The following is a 20416-nucleotide window of genomic DNA, read 5'->3' on the forward strand; positions in this document are numbered from 1 at the left end:
TAAATATATCATTGTTCTCATCATTTAATTAGTGTTTTAAGATTGAAATTTGAGAAATTTTAGAAATCTCATACAAATAAATTTTTGAGATTTCGGTATCGATTCAGAGTCAGATTTGAGTGAAACTGGTATGGTTAGACTCATAATTGAATGGGTTGTCGAATTCATAACTTTTGCCGGATTCCGAGACGTGGGCCCCACAGATGAATTTTTAATTATTTTCGCGATTTTTATTTAAAATATAGTATTTTCTTATAGAATTGATTCCTATAATTTTTAGTGATTGTATCGAATTATTTTGGCTAAATTCGAGCCAGACAGAGTTGGATAATCGTGGAAAAGGCCTTATAGTGGATTAAATTGGAGCAAGACGAGGTAAGTCTCTTGTCTAATCTTGTGAGGGGGGGAAATTACCTCATAAGTGATTAAAATTTAATATTTATTGCTAATTGTGGGGGCTACGTACGCACGAGGCGATGAGAGTTCGTGCGTAGCTACTATTAATGCTAAAGTTCGGGTAGTTTAGAACTCAAAGCATGAATTACTTGTGTAAATTGTATTCTTTATTTAATTAATATTATTTGATATATACATATATTATAAATTGTTAGATAAAAATATTAAAGGATGAAAATCTCATATACTTGATTTTATGTTTAAATTAATTAATTATTAAGAGAAATTGTTCTTCCTCCCGAATTTATCTTATAATAATTATACTCTCCTTCCGGAGGTACATAAGAAAATGTCCTCCTTTCTTGTGGATCGGGCCGAACGCCTCGGCAGGATAGATGCATCTATGGATCGCGCCGCACGACCCTCGGCAGTGTACACAACACTCTGGATCGGGCCGTACGTCCTCGACAGAAATCGTGCTTAATAATAATAATCACACGATACTTTAATAATTTATTTCAGCTTGCGAAGTTAATGGATAAATTGGAAATTATTTGAATTGAAGGAATTTAATTAATATATTGAGAATTGTTGCATTTGAAGGAATTTGATTATTTCCGTTGATTAAATAAATTATTTTAAATTATGTAAATCATGTTGATTTACATATCCTTGTTGTATTTCAATTATTACTATTGACCCATAGTGAGTGTCAAAGTCGGCCATCTCGTCTCTACCACTTCGAGACTAGGCTTGATACTTACTGGGTACACGTTGTCTACGTACTCATACTACACTTGCTGCACTTTTTGTGCAGGAACTGAGGCGAGTGCTAGTGGGGGACCTATCGTCTTACACCCACGTTATCCAGGGGCATAGTGGTGAGCTGTTTCTCTAATCCATTCTGCAGCTACTAGTATCTCACTTTGTATTTTTTTTAATTCTGTCTATTTTTATTTCAGACAGTATTTGAGGTTTTGTATAATCTACTAGATGCTCATACACTTGTGACACCAGGTTTTGGCACACACATTAGTAGAATTTGGATTTTATTATTTTTTTGGTTTTAAATTTTGTCTATATATGCTTAATTTATTAATTTAGCTTGCCTAGCTGTAGTGTTGTGCGCCATCATGACCAATAGGTGAAATTGGGTCGTGACAACATGGTATCCAGAAACCAAAGACAAATAGAATCAAATGAATAATGTTCTGAGCCCAACAGAAAACTGTGTTTTCTTAAAATATTTAAGCCCCTCACTGTTTGCCCAAGGTTGTTGAATTAACTCCTCACATGATAGAATGGAACAACTTTTCTATAATACCGGTAATGTAAATTACAGAACTTTTTCGAACTCAACAAACGACAGTAAACCACACTGATGCTTATGTTTTTGCTTTTGGACAAACAATGCAGAAATGCAGAAGAGGGAGGGAAGAGTATGCAAATTTCGCTGGACAGAAAGTGAGGCCGCGAATGTACATATTCACATGAGGTTCCATTTCGGCAGAAAACATTTATGTTTGGTCGAGAATTTTAAATTCAAAAATACCGAAGCCGAGCCGAGCGACGACGACGGCGCGAGGCACCACATCTACTCAACTCTTTAATAGCTAGAAGATGTGCTTCTCTATATAAGCACAAAAATTTTCTTTCCTTTTTCCGATGAGGGACAAAGTGCATTAGTAAAGAAAACAACTTCAAACTTTTCGTTTCCCTCCGTTTTCCAGCCACACGTATTATCTAATTTGATAAAACCCAACAACTTGACTACCACTTGGCTTCACTTTCAAGCTTGCTTAATTCTTCAATTGTCTAAATTTATTAATAATATATTAAGTATTTTTTTACTTACTTTCTTCTATTTTTTAAAATTTAGTATTATATCTATAATCCATGATTGAAATAATTTCATAGTTCTTTTATTATTTTGTGTAAAATATATCAATATTTAAATTATTTTTTATATATTATATGGAATAAACAATTAGATTTTTCGTCTATTTTATTTTCAATATAAGTTACATTTTTACTATGTTGCTAGTAATTGTTCATTATTATATACCCTTTATTTTGTGTGAATTGATAATGACGTGTGAGACCAATATAAATAGGGAAAGGGAGAATAATACATTTTTTTCTTTAAATTAATTTAAATATTTTTGTATCTCGATTCAAATTTATAAGTTTTATTTCAGTTCAAATATTTTGTATTCAATTCAAATATATATATAAAATCTCGAGATGATATAATCTAATAAGAATATTAAAGATTGGGTATTTTAGCTTTAAATTTTAAATACACGCATTATAAATTTTTTATACAAATCTATAATATAGATAGAGATTAGATTTTGTCATAAAATTTAGTTAAATATTGCCTTTAAAGTGCGAAGTAGTATTTTCTCTATATGACACTCGGCTTGATTTAAACTCAAATTCAAAAGAGTAACTAATTTTTAACAACACATAATGCATGATTTATTATTTTTAAGTTAAATTAAAAAAACTAATTATTACCTTACTTAACTAACTTTGTCCTAAATTGCCAGGTGGCCTATTGTGAGGCTACCAATTAGCTTAATGTGAATGTTTTTGATTTCCTTTTAATAATATATATGTATATTTATAGATTACCGTTTCTAATTATTTTACTTTTTGGATTTTCCCATTCAATTCGTAAATTAATCAAGGGTGGAGCTAGTGTACCGACTACAGGTTGGACGAATCCAATAGCTTTTACTTATACCTTATTTTTTATAGAAAATTATATATATATATATATATATATATATATATATATATATATATATATATATATATATATATGAATATGATCAAACCAAGTAACTAAGACGTTCTATGGGTTAAATGGCAAGTTCAAATTTCATAAGCTTTAAATTTTAGCTCACACCTCCTTTTTCCCGAGGGGATAGGGAGTTTTTCCAATTAAAGTGACATTGTTCGAAATGAGATTATTTATTTAATCAGAGTCGCCACTTAGGATAGTTATTATGGTGTCCCAAGTCACCGGTTTATTTTAAATCCCAAATCGAGGAAATTGACTCTATTTATGGTTCGCGAACACAGAAGACCGGGTAAGAAATTCTGTTAATCCAGAAAAAGGTGTGAGGCACTCTTGAATTCTGTGGTTTTATCACGATCGCTTTTAATCATACCTAACTTAGTTAATTGTTTAATTGCATATTTTTAGAACCTGTGTGCATTTTAACTTTTAACGCTTTTAATTATGGCGTTATGGATTTATCTTTGAAGCGGACCGCAAGCATGTAAATTTGCTTGATTTAGTGCGCTAAAATCATGTCACGCGTACGTGTACACAATTAATCGCATTTTATTGATTATTAAGATTATTTTTGTAGAGCTTATGGCTTGTACTACCGATTTTAGGAATTTTAAATTTTAAGAGATTTATATTTCAAATGGTTGGATGTTATTTAGATAATGTTGTTGTTTCAATTAGTGTTAGGCTTACCTAGTCCCTAATACTAGGTGCCATCACGAAACCCAAACGGAGGAGAATTTGGGTTGTGACAGCATAATACTGACCGAATAGAAAAAACGGTCGAACCAAAAATTTCGGTTTATTCGGTCGGTTGCGGTTTATTATTTTTAAAAGTTCGGTGTTCGGTTCGGTGATCGGTTTTAACGATTCGGTTTTCGGTTAAAACAAAGTTTTTTTACCATCTTTTGGACTCTTCGTCCCTTACCCTATTACTCTTTCTTAGTCTTAAAGCCCAAAACCAATTCTCAACCTAAAGAAGCCCCAATCCATTGGGTGTGTCAGACCTATAGCTTGTCACCTTGTCCAAGACCGACATATCTTTTACAAAAAACATGTACGGTAGAAAATTTGAACCATCTGAATAATAGATTAGTATATGCTAGTAACAAAGAGAAATTAACTACCAGAAATCACATAAAGACATAAATCTAAAAGTCTATCATGGAATATCAATAAAAAGAGAAACACAAAATGACAACAAGTAACAATTCTAACATGTCCAGCTTTTTGACTCTTTGTCCCTTACCCTGTTACTCTTTCTTAGTCTTAAAGCCCAAAACTAATTCTCAACCTAAAGAAATCCCAATCCATTGGGTGTGTCATACCTATACCCTGTCACCTTGTCAAGACCCAAATCTCCCTCCGTAAGACGTCATGACGGCACCTAGTCTCTACAACTAGGTAAGCCTAACATAATGAGAAAATAACAAAATGGAAGTAAAACCTAACAAATAACTACAATAGATAACTAAATAACTGGTAACAATGCCGCTCGGAATGTACAATATCCAACACTCTAGTAATACACAGTATTCCCAAAACCCCGAACATCACAAGTCACAAGCTATAGAAGGGAGCTAGTATTTCTATACACCAGAATCTAATAAAAGAAGTACGGAAGGTAAATGACATATGAGGAAATAGAGGAGGACTCCGAGGTCTGCGGACGCAACAGATATACCTTGAAGTCTCTAACTATCACTGCTCACTGATGACGTGGCTGATAATGTGCACCTGGATCTGCATACCAAACATGTGCAGAAGAGTAGCATGAGTACACCACAATGGTACCCAATAAGTGCCAAGCCTAACCTCGGTAGAGTAATGACGAGGTCAGGTCCGAGGCCTACCGGATATAATAATAAGATAGATGATATAATGAAAATGAAGTAAGACAGAGATTTTAACAGAAAGAATTCACACAGAAATAACAACACAGCACAATGAGATACTCAACAGGGGATCTCCCGAGAAACCGTCTCGTAGACCCAAAAGTAAATATGCAGGGAGATCTCCCGAGATAGTGTCTTGTAGTCTCAAAAGTAAATGTACAGGGAGAACTCCCAAGGAACCGCCTCGTAGTCTCAAAAATAAATGTGCAGGGAGAACTCCCGAGAAACCGCCTCATAGTCTCAAAAGCAAATATGCAGGGAGAACTCCCGAGGAACCACCTCGTAGTTTCAAAACTAAATATATAGGTAGAACTCCCGAGGAACCGCCTCATAGTCTCAAAAATAAATACACACCTCAAACCGATAAATACAACTGTTAACAATAAGAATTCTACAGTTAAGGCTAATAGAAGAACAAAAAAATAACTAGGCATGTTGCATAGAGTTCAATAAGTAGTTAAAGCACGTAAACATGCGATATTATACTAAATAGGATAACCACGCATGCTGGTATAACTTAATTAAGATAGGAACAGGTTACTATTCAGTAAAATGGTATAACTCAATAAAAATGAAAATAGGTTGCTACTCAGTAAAAATCGGGGTTTTATACCAAATAGCCCGTGTACGTACTCGTCACCTCACGTACACGGCGCTCACATATCGCAACAATATCAAATCTTAAGGAGATTTCCCCCACACAAGGTTAGGCAAGCCACATACCTCGAACCAAGCTTAATCAATCATTAAGAATGCCCTTTCCTCGATTATCCGATTCTGAATGACCCAAATCTAGCCAAAACTAATTAGATATCATAAATACAACTATAATAGATAAATTTAATTAATGAAATTAAGACTTTAACAAAAAATCTGAAATTCGTCTTAAAAGTCGACCCGGGCCCACGTCTCGGAATCAGGTAAAAGTCACAAAATATGAACACCCAATCAACCATGAATTCACTCGTATCAAAATTATTCAAATCCAAATCAAAACTAAAAACTTAATTGAAGAACTTTCACCATTTTCCCCCAAATTTCTCAACCAAATTCCTTAATTAAATGATGAAAATAACTATAGATTAGTGGAATATAATCATAAACGAGTAAAGAATCATTACCCCAAAGTTCTCTCTGAAAAATTCTTGAATTATCACTTCAATCTGAGCTCCCACATACCCAAAATTTAAAATGGGATAAAACCCTCGAACTTGCCCTTTTCTGCCCAGCGATTTCGCACCTGCGGGCTTCCAGTCGCACTTGCGACGCCGCACATGCGGAAATCTTCCGCTTCTGCGATCCACATGCTCCAGGCCCCGTCCTCTTCTGCGCTCCATCTTCCACAGATGCGGCTCCGCTTCTGCAGGCCAATCTCGCACCTGCGCCCACAAACCAAGCTTGACCGCGAAAACACCAGAAACGAGAAAACTTCACTAATTTGCATAAGTCCAAATTCAACCCGTAAAGCATCCGAAACACACCGGGACCTCAACCAAATATACCAACAAGTCCTAATACATCACACTAATTTAGTCGAACCTTTAAATCACATCAAACAACGCTAAAAATACGAATTACACATCGATTCAAGCCTAATGAACTTCAAAGTTTCAAACTTCTACAACTAATGCCGAAACCTATCAAATCACGTCCGATTGACCTCAAATTTTGCACACGAGTCATATTCGACATTACGGACCTACTCCAACTTTCAGAATTAGAATTTGACCCCGATATCAAAAAGTCCACTTCCAGTCGATCTTCCCAAAAATTCAACTTTCGCCATTACACGCCTAATTTAGCTACAGGCCTCCAAAACACAATCCAGACATGCTCCTAAGTCCAAAATCATCCAACGGAGCTAACTAAACCGATGAAACTCTATTCCGGAGTCGTTTTAACACAATTCCAACTACCGTTAAAATCCTAAAACTTAAGCTTCCGCTTTAGGAACTAAGTGTCCCAATTCACTCCGAAACCACAACAAAACCTCCCGGCAAGTCACATAAGCAGAAAAAAGATACGGGAGAAATAATAAATAGGGGATCAGGGGCTATTACTCTCAAAACGACCGGTCGGGTCGTTACACACCTTGTCCAAGACTGACATATCTTTTACAAAAAATATGTACTGCAGGAAAGTTGAACCATCTGAATAATGGATTAGTATATGCTAGTAACATAGAGAAATTAACTACCAGAAATCACATAAATACATAAAACTAAAAGTCTATCACGGAATATCAATAATAAGAGAAACACAAAATGACAACAAGTAACAATTCCAATCTGAAACTTATCAAATAAAACTTACTTGTTACTTTTCAAATGAGTGAAAAATTTGAATCATGCCAGATTAATGTACGTTAAGACTAAAATTTAAACTAGGAATATTTTGACTTTTTATAGTTTAGCTTTAAATATTTTGCACCAATGTAAGTAGGGTTGTGCATATGGTAAATACCGAATTACCGTATCGAAATCAAAAATTTTGATATTAGGTTTTCGATATTTTGGTATTCGCTCTTTTTGTTGGTGCTCCGATCTGCTCCTTTTTCCCTTTCTGGTAAGCTTTCTCCAACTTCTGTTTCATTATTTCTGGGTTTTTTCTCGGTGCATTTTATTATAAGTGGATTTTCCTCTTGAATTTCTTCGTGGTTCTATGTGATTTCTTTTATTTTTTTCTGTCCTTTTTTTTTTTTATAATTTTAATTTCGTCCAAAGCATTTGAGTATGCAATTTTTGTTTTTCCATTTAGAATGGCATTAGTTTTCATCAGTTTTCTTTTAGTTATTGACCTTTGGAGTCTCTACCTTGACCAACAGAGTGCACCTAACTGTTCGATAAGTACAAAAAAGGATGATCTTTTTTGGTCCAATATTTTCGTTTTGTACAATTCTCTTTAAGTATTGTGGAGCAAAAGCAATTAGTTTTCATAATTTGAATGTCGAATCAAAGCAATTAGTTTTTGAAGTCCTACTGGAAAAGGTGAAATTTCACAATGTGCTTTGTCAATGATATTACATATACAGGATCATAATGATTTTCATGCCAATAGAAATTGTCCCCTGCTTCACTGTATTGTCACAAGTGCAAAGTGGCAAGCTCTTTTGTCCACATTCAAGAAAGTTGAGCATTCTATCAGTCAACCTAATTTTGCAATATATAATTTGTGCAATCATATGTTTTAGCTGTTGGGCTATTTGATTTTCCTTTGCCTTTTTCTTGTAACTTGTTCTGATTTACGTGAAAAGCATATATAGTAGATGAATCGATTGAGTGCTGTATCACATATCCGTCCTAAACTAAATATAGTTGCTTGATTAATTAGCAGAGCTTCACTTAATATGATTTTCTGTCAAAGCACATATTATTTGAAAAAAAAAACAGATAAACGTGTTGGTTTGATGGTAGTAATAATTGAGATAACTGCTACAATACCGACATTGAGATCTCATGTTCTCTTGTGTGAATGCAAACTTATTTACCTTTTGTTTTCTTTCTTTGCTCGTGGTTGGGATTAGAGACAAATATACTATGACAACCTTTCTTTTAACTTTCTTGAGATTAGACTTTGTACTCCGGACCACCAGTCAAATACAAGAATGAGGTTGAATCATAATAAGTGAAAGTCTGTCGGTTGTGAGTGCCAATGTGTACTAAGAACATAAACATACTATCCTTGTAGCTCATAGTAACCCACTGTCACAACGTTTTAGGGGGTTGGGTGGAGGAGCATGGGCCGGGGAAAAAGAGGATTGGTCTAGGGGCATTTCAATAGAATAGGTGGCCTTAAGCCAAATCTGAAAAACATGCCTTAAACTTTTATATATTTATATATATGAGTTTTGCTAATCTACTATACATGGCTCTAGTAGATTAGCATTGTACCTGCTTTTTATTTATCCAACGAAAGTGTAAATTTTCTTGGAAGAACTTCTAGAAGGCAACACCTTGAGCAACAAACTAGTTCTGTTGCAAAGGTGTTGGAGGAAATATTTTACAAGGTTCTAAGTCACCACAAATCCAAGATACAATAATAATAGGAGCAGTCTAAATATAATTTTAACCCTTTGATTAAGCAGCAGAAGTCATTTTCAATGGGCGAAAACCATGATCAAGACTAGCTTTCCACGCTTTCTCAATATCAAGCATCATGTCACCACATTCATGCTCATTCCAACCTTCCAACGCATGCAAAATTCCAGCTATTCTCCAGGCACTCATCACTCTTCTTGGCAGCCAATTCTAGAATTAGAACAATATCACTTATGAATTCTTTTGTTATTTACGCACAATCAAATTAGTACAGAGAAATTAAGTAAATTAAATGATCTTTTCCAACCTCACAAGAGTCTACATTTTCAAGATGTTTTGGAATAATCATGGCTGGTGTGTTGAAGTAGAAGCAATTCTTGCGAGCTTTTCTTGGTGGAAATTGTGAAAAAGGAATATATAATGTTCCTTTTGGCGCTTTCAGTTGTTCTTCTTCACTCAATCCATCATCTACTAGCCATATCTGCAATATAATACTTCAATCAAGAACCTTCATTTAAATCTATAGACAGGAGACAGGAGATACGGGGGAGGATTCTTTTCTATATTGAACTTTCTAAAATCCGGAATTGTTCGAAGCTCGATATAATGACAAAACTTTGGGTTAGGATAGAGGGGGGAGACGAAGGGAATTGTTATAAATCATCAAGATTTAGGTTATTATTTTTCAATGTATTTTGGTTTATACCTTTGATAAATAGGTCTTTGACTGGACCAAATTAGTTGCAGCCTCAGGGGTAAGCCTTGCTTTAAGTCTCTTGCACTCTTCTTCATCTAACATGATAACCTATATATAAAAATTGTAATGAATGAGAAAAAGGGAAACAAGGTGATGGAGGAGATTAATTGTCAGAGATACCTGAATTCCTCTTTGACACAAAACAAGGGCGATGGAGCAAGAAACTTTGGACAAACGACCTCTAAGGACCACTTGGGAAGTTCCCTTAGGAATGGAGTTTAGGACCACAGCAACAACTAAACTACTTCCATCAACCACCTTCACTTTCAACTGAGGATTTTTCCTTATGTAAAGTTCACCATTATTGTTTAGCTGCTCTTCCTGCTAGAACGTTGCATTTGTGTATAATTGTAAGTATCAACTGGAACCCTCTTTTGTCCAGCCAACAAACATTGGATATAGGGTGATGGGAGAATTCTTTTTAATTCATTTACTCCGTAATAGTGAATATCTGCCATAGCTAACATAATGTTTTTCTCAAGAAAATTGCATTTTAGGTAGAGATCATGCATTTTTCTTATATATTCATATAAAGTAAAGATGAGAATTATTTGATTTTTTATAGGTTTACTTACCTGATTTAGGAGTCCAAGGCTCAAAACTTTTATGCCTTTCTGATCAGCTTCCATGATGGCTTCCTCAATCAAATTGTTAATAGTATCTCTTTGCCCTTGCATAAAGTACTGAACAAAATAAAAAATTAGGCAAGTCGCTTTAACAATCCAGAACATACAACTAGTCATGATTAACAATAAGTTCTTACTTGTTTCCTGTACTTTAGGATAGCCCAAGTTTGTAGTTTAAGATTCCTGAATAAATTTCTCTCGACAACAAATGTTTGACCATAAATCCAAGTAATAAAAAATGACCATAGCGTAACAGGCCACATTAACAAGATATACCACTTGGAAGCGTGGGGCCTCGAGGCCAAGGATGCAAACCCTAGTCTGAGATGGTAGATAGATTCTGGGGTTGTTAGATGTGTTAGGTGCACCACGTCAGGTAATTCAGCTTTCCTCTCAAGTGACTTTTCATACAATGTATCTAACGACTTGTCCACTGTACTATACAGATAGTCATACAATGGCACAAAAAGCGAATAATTTATTCTAAATTGAGTGTGATGTAGTGAGTGGAACCTGTGCCATCAAAGATTTGACATTAGTGGTAAAAAAGTAAAACAAAATTCAGGGATACTATTCTGTATAGTCAGTAGGAAAAAATACATTTGAAAGAAGACTTCTATTTCCATTTTTCCCTTTATTTCCCTCGTGAACAAAAGTTAGAAGCAAATACAAAATTTCTGTTCACTGAGGCCTCTAACTTTGGCTGTACCCAAGTTGTATCTCTCTTGTCACTTTTAATTAAATGCTCTGCTACCTTGTAGATATGCATGACGAATTACATTTTTTTTTTTTAAGGACATGACGAATTACATCTTGGGTCCCCTGAATATGAAGAAACATTATTCTTCTGGAAGTGAAAAAAATGAAAAGTTATAACTATGCGTAGAGTATCTTTGTTGTAGATTCTGTTTCTAAGGGGATTCTAGGGGGGAGGGGGGGAACTGTGCATTTGAACCTTTTACGTTGCACTATTCCTTCAAATGAGCTAGGTTTTTTGTGTTTACATACTTGATTTGAGTGTTTCCTAATGATCAGTCATCCCCAAGCCAAACTTCCAAACAACATTTTGTGGTCAATGAACTTACCATTTTAACAGTAAAATCATCTTAATAGGTAGGTTTTGTGATTATAGTGGTAAAGTTTAGTAACTTTACTGGTATAGTGGGTAAATTTCAATTAGTTAATGTGACAAAAAAGTTATGTGATCACTTTTGTTATAGTTGATAAAGTTTCCTTGCTTTAGTGTTATAGCGGGTAAAGTTTCAATTACTTTAGTGTTATAGCGGGTAAGTTTCAATTACTTTAGTGCGATAAAAAATAAGTTTCTAACTTTACCATTATTATGGATAAAGTAGGTGAAATTAATCCTTAAAGGTTTCTAGTAAATTCCCTTTTTACTTGCAATAGTCTCGAATACCATTTCTTCACCCAATTAATTTCCTATGATATTTCAAATCACTTTTAGAGATAGCTATTGACTATTGTAAATGAAAGTTGAATATGAAACCAAAAGTACTTTTGTGTATGATGCTAATGGATAGGCTAATTGTGATGCTAATGTTTGTTTCTATATGTTTAGCTGTGTTACACAGAGAAGTGCTATTTACCTGCATGTAACTCCACTGCATATCACACAGCACAACATCAATTTCTGCAATCATATTGTAAAGAGTTGGGAATGTCCAACTCTCTTTTATTTTTTGAGGACGTTCAGTTTTATTACCCCTCATTCATATTTTCACCACCCCCCACCCCCAAAGGCGACTTAATTAAAATAAAATTACAAAAAGAAACTGCAGAATGGAAAAACACGTGGTTAGTTAAGTCTTGTCGAGGCAAAACCAAAACTAAAGCATTGTTGATGCTGTAAATATAAAAATTGAAATATAGGGGAAACAGACTCACGTGGGCGTATACATCAAGTACTTGAGAAGGGGAAACATAGAGAACATCCACTTAGGAATGAGCTCAAAGTTGCAATGCCCCATATAGTTCATGAAATCAATATAGGTGGTGTAAGCACCAAGTGAAGCTATAGAAGCAGTTCCAGTGAAAAGTGTTGTGGTTGCTGGTATAAGAAAGAGCGTTAAATATGCTACGATCTAAGCAAACGGATGAATGACAGCTGCCAAAATAAAAGAAATTTGCTTTGTAAGTCTTTGCATATAGGTAATTGATTGTCATTGAAATTAAACTGAGGCTAGCGGGAAGGTCTTTAACATGCAGAAATTAGCCATTCTGCAAAGTACTTATATTCTCATTCATCTCATTTTACTTGAGGTAGTTATTTGCTTAAGAATTTAAATCATATTTACTGACAGCATAAAGATTTTTCCACATTATGTGTGCAGATATTATTTTGTAGGTTACTATGTCAGAGAGAGTTGACTGTTCTGATAACTTACAAAATATTTATATTATCAGTGTAGTGTACAGAACTTAAGCCCCTTGTTTAAATATCTGATGTATTTTCTCCAAGACTGATCGTTCTACCTCTGAAAACTACATCAAATAAAACAAATGATACAGAACATTTCTGAAGACGACTTACAAGTGATGGGCTCAGTAACAATGGAGGAGTGATGATGGGAATGATAACGAGAGTAGAGAAAATGGTGATGCAGAGCTCTGTGAAGCCAATAATAGAGAAACTCGACAGGACCGATATGCATCAAGGCAGTTATTATGATCCCATCAGTTCTCCATAAAGGCAAGTGATGAGTCTGTTGAAACTTCAGGTACGCAATGTAGAATACCAACCCATTAAGTATGATCTGATCATCCCTACAGAAAACACTTCAACCTTAAACAAATCATGTCATGTACTTTATTTGCATGTTCTTTTCGCTTGGTGAATTCCTTTCGGACACTATTAAAATCTAATTAGTACTGTCCAAAGCGTGGTTTAGACATGTGCAACCTAGTACATGATTCTGACTCCTGTAAGGTATAGCTTATGTTCTTACTGAAACTTTCCAATAACATATTCGGCTGGACAAAACCTAAATGTTGCATCATAAATTTTAGAGCTCAAAATGGCCTAGTTGTAGCAGATTTGGCCACCAGTGATAGGCTTAGGTCTGATTGGTCTTAAAAGACGTCACTAGGGTCTAAGACTTGCTTGCTTATATACCCAACATCTCGTATGGATGCGAGATTTGTCTAAATTGTTACATACACCACCCCCTTAGGGATTCAAAGTTGTTGATGTTTACCCCGCCATCATCTCGAATATGTAGGATTCACCTAAACTCAGTTGGAGTTCTGCGCCACCACAACTCCCAATGTTGTGGGTTTTGCATAAACTCAACTGCGCACTAAGATTTGTTCCACAATCACCAAAAGTTGTAGGTAGAGTGGTTTTGATAACATTTGCAGCAGTCTAGCCTACTAATGGATACTGTGCGCTTTGAATCTAGGTCCAAATGACCTTAAAACGTGTCATAAGGATTGATTTGCCGATGTTGAATTTGCTCCGAGTTTATAGTGGTTTAAGTATGCGCTCCAAAATCAAACCTTTCTTAATGAAGAAGGGGCAGCTCATTGAAAGAACTTTTCTCATCTTTTACTTTCTTTTGGAATGAAGATTGGGGGGCCAGACGGCCAGGGACAGGGACAGGTATGATAGTATATATATTTCACTTACTACTACTACTACTGTGGAGTGGGTGAAAGAATGAAGGCTTGAGGGTGGGAAGTACATACCAGTTGCTTTCTCGATCAACTTGATCAAATTCAATGCTCTTGTCTAGAATCTGATTATTACTCTTAGCAGTCTTGTAGCGAGATAGAGATGTCCATATTTGGTTGTGAATTATTCTCAATTATTCTTGAGAGTAGATATGGGAGTATGAATATGTATGAGATGTCCCTTTGGCTTTCATCTTTGCTCATGATGAAAGAGTACATGCTATGACCCACAAATGGTGCCAAAAGCAAGTACATCCCAACAAATTATTTCAAAAAGAAAAAGTAAAGAGTTTAGCAAAATTCTAGCTATAATAACTTCATGATAAATTCAGCACAAAATCCTATCGAAAAAGAAATAGAAGGAAGAAAAGAATACAAAAGTTGAATGCATTAAGCTTGTCAATGCAAATACTACATAAAGGTAACCAGGATCTGAAAACATTAAAATTTTGCATGGAGCTAATTAGGTTGTTACTTTTTACATTTAAAAGTAGAAGCTAGAAAAGGTAATATCGTACGAGTACAATGAGAATTTTATCAAAACAGCCAGCAAATTGTACAGCTTTTGAAAACACCAGATACTTATATTAATAAGAAAGAATTTTTTCCTTAAATCTGTCAAATTTAATTACTACTATATTAGAATTGAAGCACTAAACGGAAGTCCTTTTCTTCCTTTCTCTTCTGGACAACCATATATCATCCTCCCATGATAATATAGTACTTTTCCCCCCAAAGAAATAGGGAAACAATAGGCAAAACAAAGTGAACACGCACAATCTTCTTGTTCACTTTTATGTGGGACCGGAAGTAACTCAGTGCAAGTACTGATGCATCAATCGAGGAATATGTGTTCCAACAGCAAAAAGAAGAAAAAAAGAAAGAGATGTACGTAACTCAGTACTGACATAACTTCTAAAAGACACCTCATTTTAAATACGTGCTTTCGAATATACTTTAAGCATAACATAACATGTTTTGACCGCAAAAGAAAGGGCGAAAAATAATTAGGAATTCAAGAAAGAGTATCTTGAAGTTCCCAAGGCGTGCCCAAGGCCACTCTGTGAGAATGCCAGGTTTAGTAGCCATTGTTTTGTTCCTTCACCACAAATCTTGAGAAACTAGGTTACTTAGTTGTAGCTTTGCCCCACTCGTTGTTCTCTAAAAGCCTCTGCTTCCACGGCTTTATATAAAATTAGCTACTATATAGGTAACCACAATCTGTACCGTGTCATTAATTAGCAACTGTGACTCATTAATTGGCATGTGCCAATTAACTTGGTTGGCCGAGGTTCTTGATGACCAAGTTTGGTATATGTGATGGAAGATTATCTTCCTGTAGTATTCTTTGAGCCCACGGCTCTGTTCAACTATAACTAGAGGGATTCTCCTCAGACCTTAGTTGAAGACACACCGAGATAGAGCAAAAGCAGCGAGAAGTATCACAAGCACGGTAAAAAAATGGTTCGTGAGTAAAGCGGGTTCTTTCATTCAGAGTCTGTAGTCTCTTGAGTATTTTAATGGGGACTAGCAAGTGTAAAGTTCTTTACTATAGTAGTTAATTTGCTCGTCTCAGGCTTGTGATCTTTTTGTCCTCTATTATCTTTCTATTCTTGTTGATTATCATGTCTTAGTGCTCCATTAATTGTCATAGACGGTGAATATTATTTCTGTGTTATTATTCAAACAACCGGCCCGCCTAGCTATGTCACGGGCCCATTTCCCTATATTAGCTAGCGGCACCGACTCGCCCACGCGGCGCATGCAGTTCCCCTCGCTGCAGGCCAGCCTTAATCCTTTCCCAGGTTTTCAAGCACGATCCTGTACCTGTTGGTGAGGCCTGCCTTGAAGGCATGCCCCAACTTGTGCCGACCATAGGATGTCTAGGCACTTGGCCCTAGACATGTCGTGGCGCTTCATCTTAGGATCACAATCCATCTGCGCCCTGGGGGTTTGGCTTAGGACATGTCTTGTCCTTCGCCTAAGACTGAGCATCGCTCTTGCGTGCACAGTCCAATCCTCAAGCTTGACACTCGCCTAGTGCATCCGCAACTAGCTCGTGCTTCGCCCGAGTAAGGCAACCTTTAGTCCTTGGCCATTGTCATGCGCGTCTTTCGTGTCATGCCCATACATAGCCCTCGCAACACACTTCCATACTGAATAGTGCAGTGTCGCCCACACCTGCACGTTTAGGCCAACGGACCCTTGCTTGCATGGTTGAACCCAAGCCATGCTCATAAGTCGGCACATGATACCCCTAAGATAGGTGCATCAAGTATCCAATCGGCACGGAGGTCTCTTTCTAACATTCGACAGCCCGCGGGGCTGGCCGTCCCACACATCGAGCCTCCAGTGCCTACTTGATGCCCAACGCTAGACCGAAGGCGTTGCGCCGTCCATAGAGTTCCCAAACTCATATGGATACCTAGGGCACTCCTTTGAGTCATCCAGGCAGGCCCTTGAGGTCGCCCCCAAGGTAGTTCATTCTATACGGCTCGGTGGCAGCACGTATGGGGGAAGCAGGTCGGAGCTTTCATTACATATACCCCCTTATATATGCTTAAAATTAAAAAGCCCAAGTTGCCCGAGTAGACAAACCTACGTTAGACAATCAGAAGAGCCTTTTCCCACCAGTTCTTGACCGAAGTCACAACCCCAAAGTGCGAGTTGTGACATTATGCTACAGTGTGTGTTTGCATTTTCAATCTGTAGCTTCTGCCAATGAATAATATTCTTTTGAACTTTCTCAAAGTCAATCCTAATCACCATGTGATAATTTAGTATGCAGGAACAAAATATCCTGTTTAATTATGTACAAGTTTGATTCATGTTTTCTTTTTTTAATGGAAGTCAAGATATTGTAAACCTTGTGTCGAGACATACTATTAATCATGCATTTTAGACATAGTATTGTATTTTATTCTTTATGGAATAATTATTTATTTAATTTATTCAATTCAATAAAGTACTATTTTAAATAGATCATTTATTATATGTGTGTCCTTTAGTTATGTAGTAGACAATTTAGTGTATGAAGTCTTAGCTCATGCACAAAAGATTAAATTGTTGGTTCTCATAATTAATAAACTATGTTCACAATCGAAGATATTATTGGGCAAAATATCTTGATGATTGTAGCACAAGATTATAGTATAATTTGTCTTGATTATGGGAGTGGTTTTACTCCGACTTCTTGTGCTAGTATATTTAGTGTATATTGAACGGACCAAGTAGAGAAAACATATTTTTATACTGAATATATATAAAATATTTTTTCTAATTCATTAAATGAGCTTATACTCCTAATATTGATATAATTATTATGATCAATGTGATTTGGTTATTGTTTTGATTTATCAAAAGGTACAACTCTATTCAGAGTTAGTGTACGCCTAATAGATTGGACAATAACAAATAGCATTTGTGAAATAATAATTAGTTGATAGAATCCATGACTCGATTTTGAGTTTGATGATACCCCTTTATGTAAGCTTATAAGTTTTCATGTGAAAATCCGGCCAGTGGATTTTGTATCCGTCACATGAAATAGTTTAAGCGGAATTATAGAGGATTTAATTAGTTGATTAAATAAAATTATCAGTGATTTAATTTAATTAACTGGTATTTACGATCCTAACATGGGGAGTTTAAATAAGTGTTAGTAAATGTTCAAAATTCATATTAAGGAGTTCAATTACAGTTTTTTAGTGAAATAAATTGCAATTAATTATAGTAGGAATTAATTCATCCAAATTTTAAAATTATGCTATAATTGCTAGCCTCTTACTATTTCTCAGGTCCCTACTATACCTAGTAAAAACCTGGACTGATTTGGGGTAAAAGAAGAGACTTGGGAGAAAAGTCATCCTGTAGATTTAGAGTAGGATTCTACTTGCACAAGCAGAATCATACACGTTTTTGGAGCCCTCTTTGGCTAATGAACGAGTCTACATAAGGAAGACATTTTTCACCTGATGGCTTACTTTTAGAGTTGTAGTGTTCTTGCCCACTCAAAGCAAATTAGTCCAAGGTTTTACTAGGACCATATCAGAAGACTGCGGCCCTGGATTATTACTCTAAGGAGGGCATGTGCAACGTTTTCAAGAGGTTAGTGGTTCATAATCTCGTAATTATATCATTTTCTAGTTTACATGTATGTAATACCTGAATTGAAGGCTTGCTTCCGCTGTCATGTTCTAACAATTGGTATCAGACGTCGTCTTACATCTAACTAGATAATATAATACGGCATGAATAGAGTAATATTAAAATGTGTTGTTTAATGATACATGTTTAGATTATTCTATGTCAAAAACGTGACTCTTTTAATTAGTATTTTAATTATGAAATTATGGATTAATATACATATGCATAAACAATGGTGTTATATTTCATGACAATTTATTTTAGTTGCGTTTTTGTCCATAATCACAGTATTGTTTTAATAAAAATGTGACTATTTTGAATACTATTAGTTCTGAAATTATGGATTAATATACGGAATTATGAACAGTGGCATTTTGAACGGGTGAAAATAGTGTTGTTTTTCCCATGTTTGTTCGAATTTTATTTTTTTTATATATATAATGTAGTAATAATAATAATATTATTTTGGCTTCTGAAATTATGGATTAACATACATAAGTATATTATGTGATTTGAACGAGTCAAAAAAACCAAAAACCCTAAAAACGCCAAAAACAAAATATTTCAAATGGGTCATGAATTTGGAATTCTGAAAATCATCCTTTCAAATACCCCCAGCAACAGAAGATTTCCTAAGGGAGGCACTAACACCGAAGCGCGCAAGCACACACAAGTGCTGCAAATCTTCAACAAAAAGCAAAACTCCAGATATGCAAGAACACTAAGCCAAAAATCAGTAGCCGTTGGGGTAGTGAACGCCCAAAGATTCGAACTCATTAGCAGCGAATTGTAACAAATATGAAATAAACTTTGGCATTTTATTTCCAGTTAGTGTAAGTAATTATGAGCGTAATGGTATAGGCTCAGATCATTGACATTTAAAGCCCCTAATAATGTTAAATATCCATCCATGGAGCCGGCTTACGCTGGAGGGACCATGACTGGAGTTCTAAGTGCAGCAAACGAAAAGGCAGTGGAATTATTTATTAGTGAGAGGGTTTTGATTAAACAGAACAGTGTCGTCGGAATCAAAACAGATCTGTTCGTCAACCTAAAGAGTCGTCAGAACCAATGACGCTACTACTACGGGTAGGTCGCTGGAGCAGCATCGTAGGAGGAACGAAACTCGCCGGAATCCTAATCAGTTGGGTTTTGATTAAACATAAAAAGAAATAAGAAATGTAAAAGATTCTTTTATTAAAGAAATAGAGAGAAATAGTATATTTCTGCCTGATTTTGTGATTTTGAAGGCTCATCCATTGTTTACAGTAGTGTGTAGGGGAAAAGAGGGAGGGGGAAAGAGGAATTGGGGGCGAGAAGAAATATGGGAGAAATTGAGAAAGAAAAGAAAATTGAAAGGGGGAGGGTGGTAATTTTAATTAACTTATTAACTTTACTTTTTTTTTATATAGTTTAATTCATTTTTAATCAAAATCACTAGTATCACTCTCTTTACACGCGTGTGTTACACATAATTTATCCACCTATGCTATGTCAATGCTACATAAGCTCGGTCAATGGTCAGAGGGGTTTAGAAAATTAGTTTTGAATGAGTGTAAGTGTTCAATAAGCAAAATGATAAGTTTGGGGACCAGCATGACAAAGTGGCACAAGTATAAGTGTCATTTAGGCTATTCTGCCTACTTTATATTACTTGTATTAGCACCCGCGCGGATGCGCGAACACTAACCATATTAAATATTTGAGTTATTTGGATTATATGTAAATAATCTTAAAATTTAAACCTTCTCGATAAATATAGATAATCATTGGATATTAATTAAGAAACACTACATGAAAATAATTAAACATTTCTCAAATCTTCTAGTTATAATTCTATTTTTCTTTTTTTGGTACCATTCTCGCTGGTATCATTGGATCCAAAAAATAGTACTCCCTCCGTTCCAATTTATTTGAACATATTTGACTAGGCACGGAGTTTAATAAAAAATGAAGACCTTTGAAATTTGTGGTCCTAAACAAATCAAAAAAGGGCCCCAGAGTATTTGTGTGGTTATAAAAGCTTCTTATTAATGGTAAAATTATAAGTTTAAGCTAAGTTACCA

The 20416-nt window shown here is 35.4% G+C and overlaps 1 pseudogene; it reads right to left on the bottom strand.

Moving 5' to 3' along the window:
* Positions 1-8898: 8898 nt before the first annotated feature.
* LOC107763097 (very-long-chain aldehyde decarbonylase CER1-like) lies at positions 8899-15165 on the bottom strand (annotated as a pseudogene).
* Positions 15166-20416: the final 5251 nt, after the last annotated feature.

This window comes from Nicotiana tabacum, chromosome 19 (genome assembly GCF_000715075.1).
Source record: "Nicotiana tabacum cultivar K326 chromosome 19, ASM71507v2, whole genome shotgun sequence".
Taxonomy (NCBI): Eukaryota; Viridiplantae; Streptophyta; class Magnoliopsida; order Solanales; family Solanaceae; genus Nicotiana; species Nicotiana tabacum.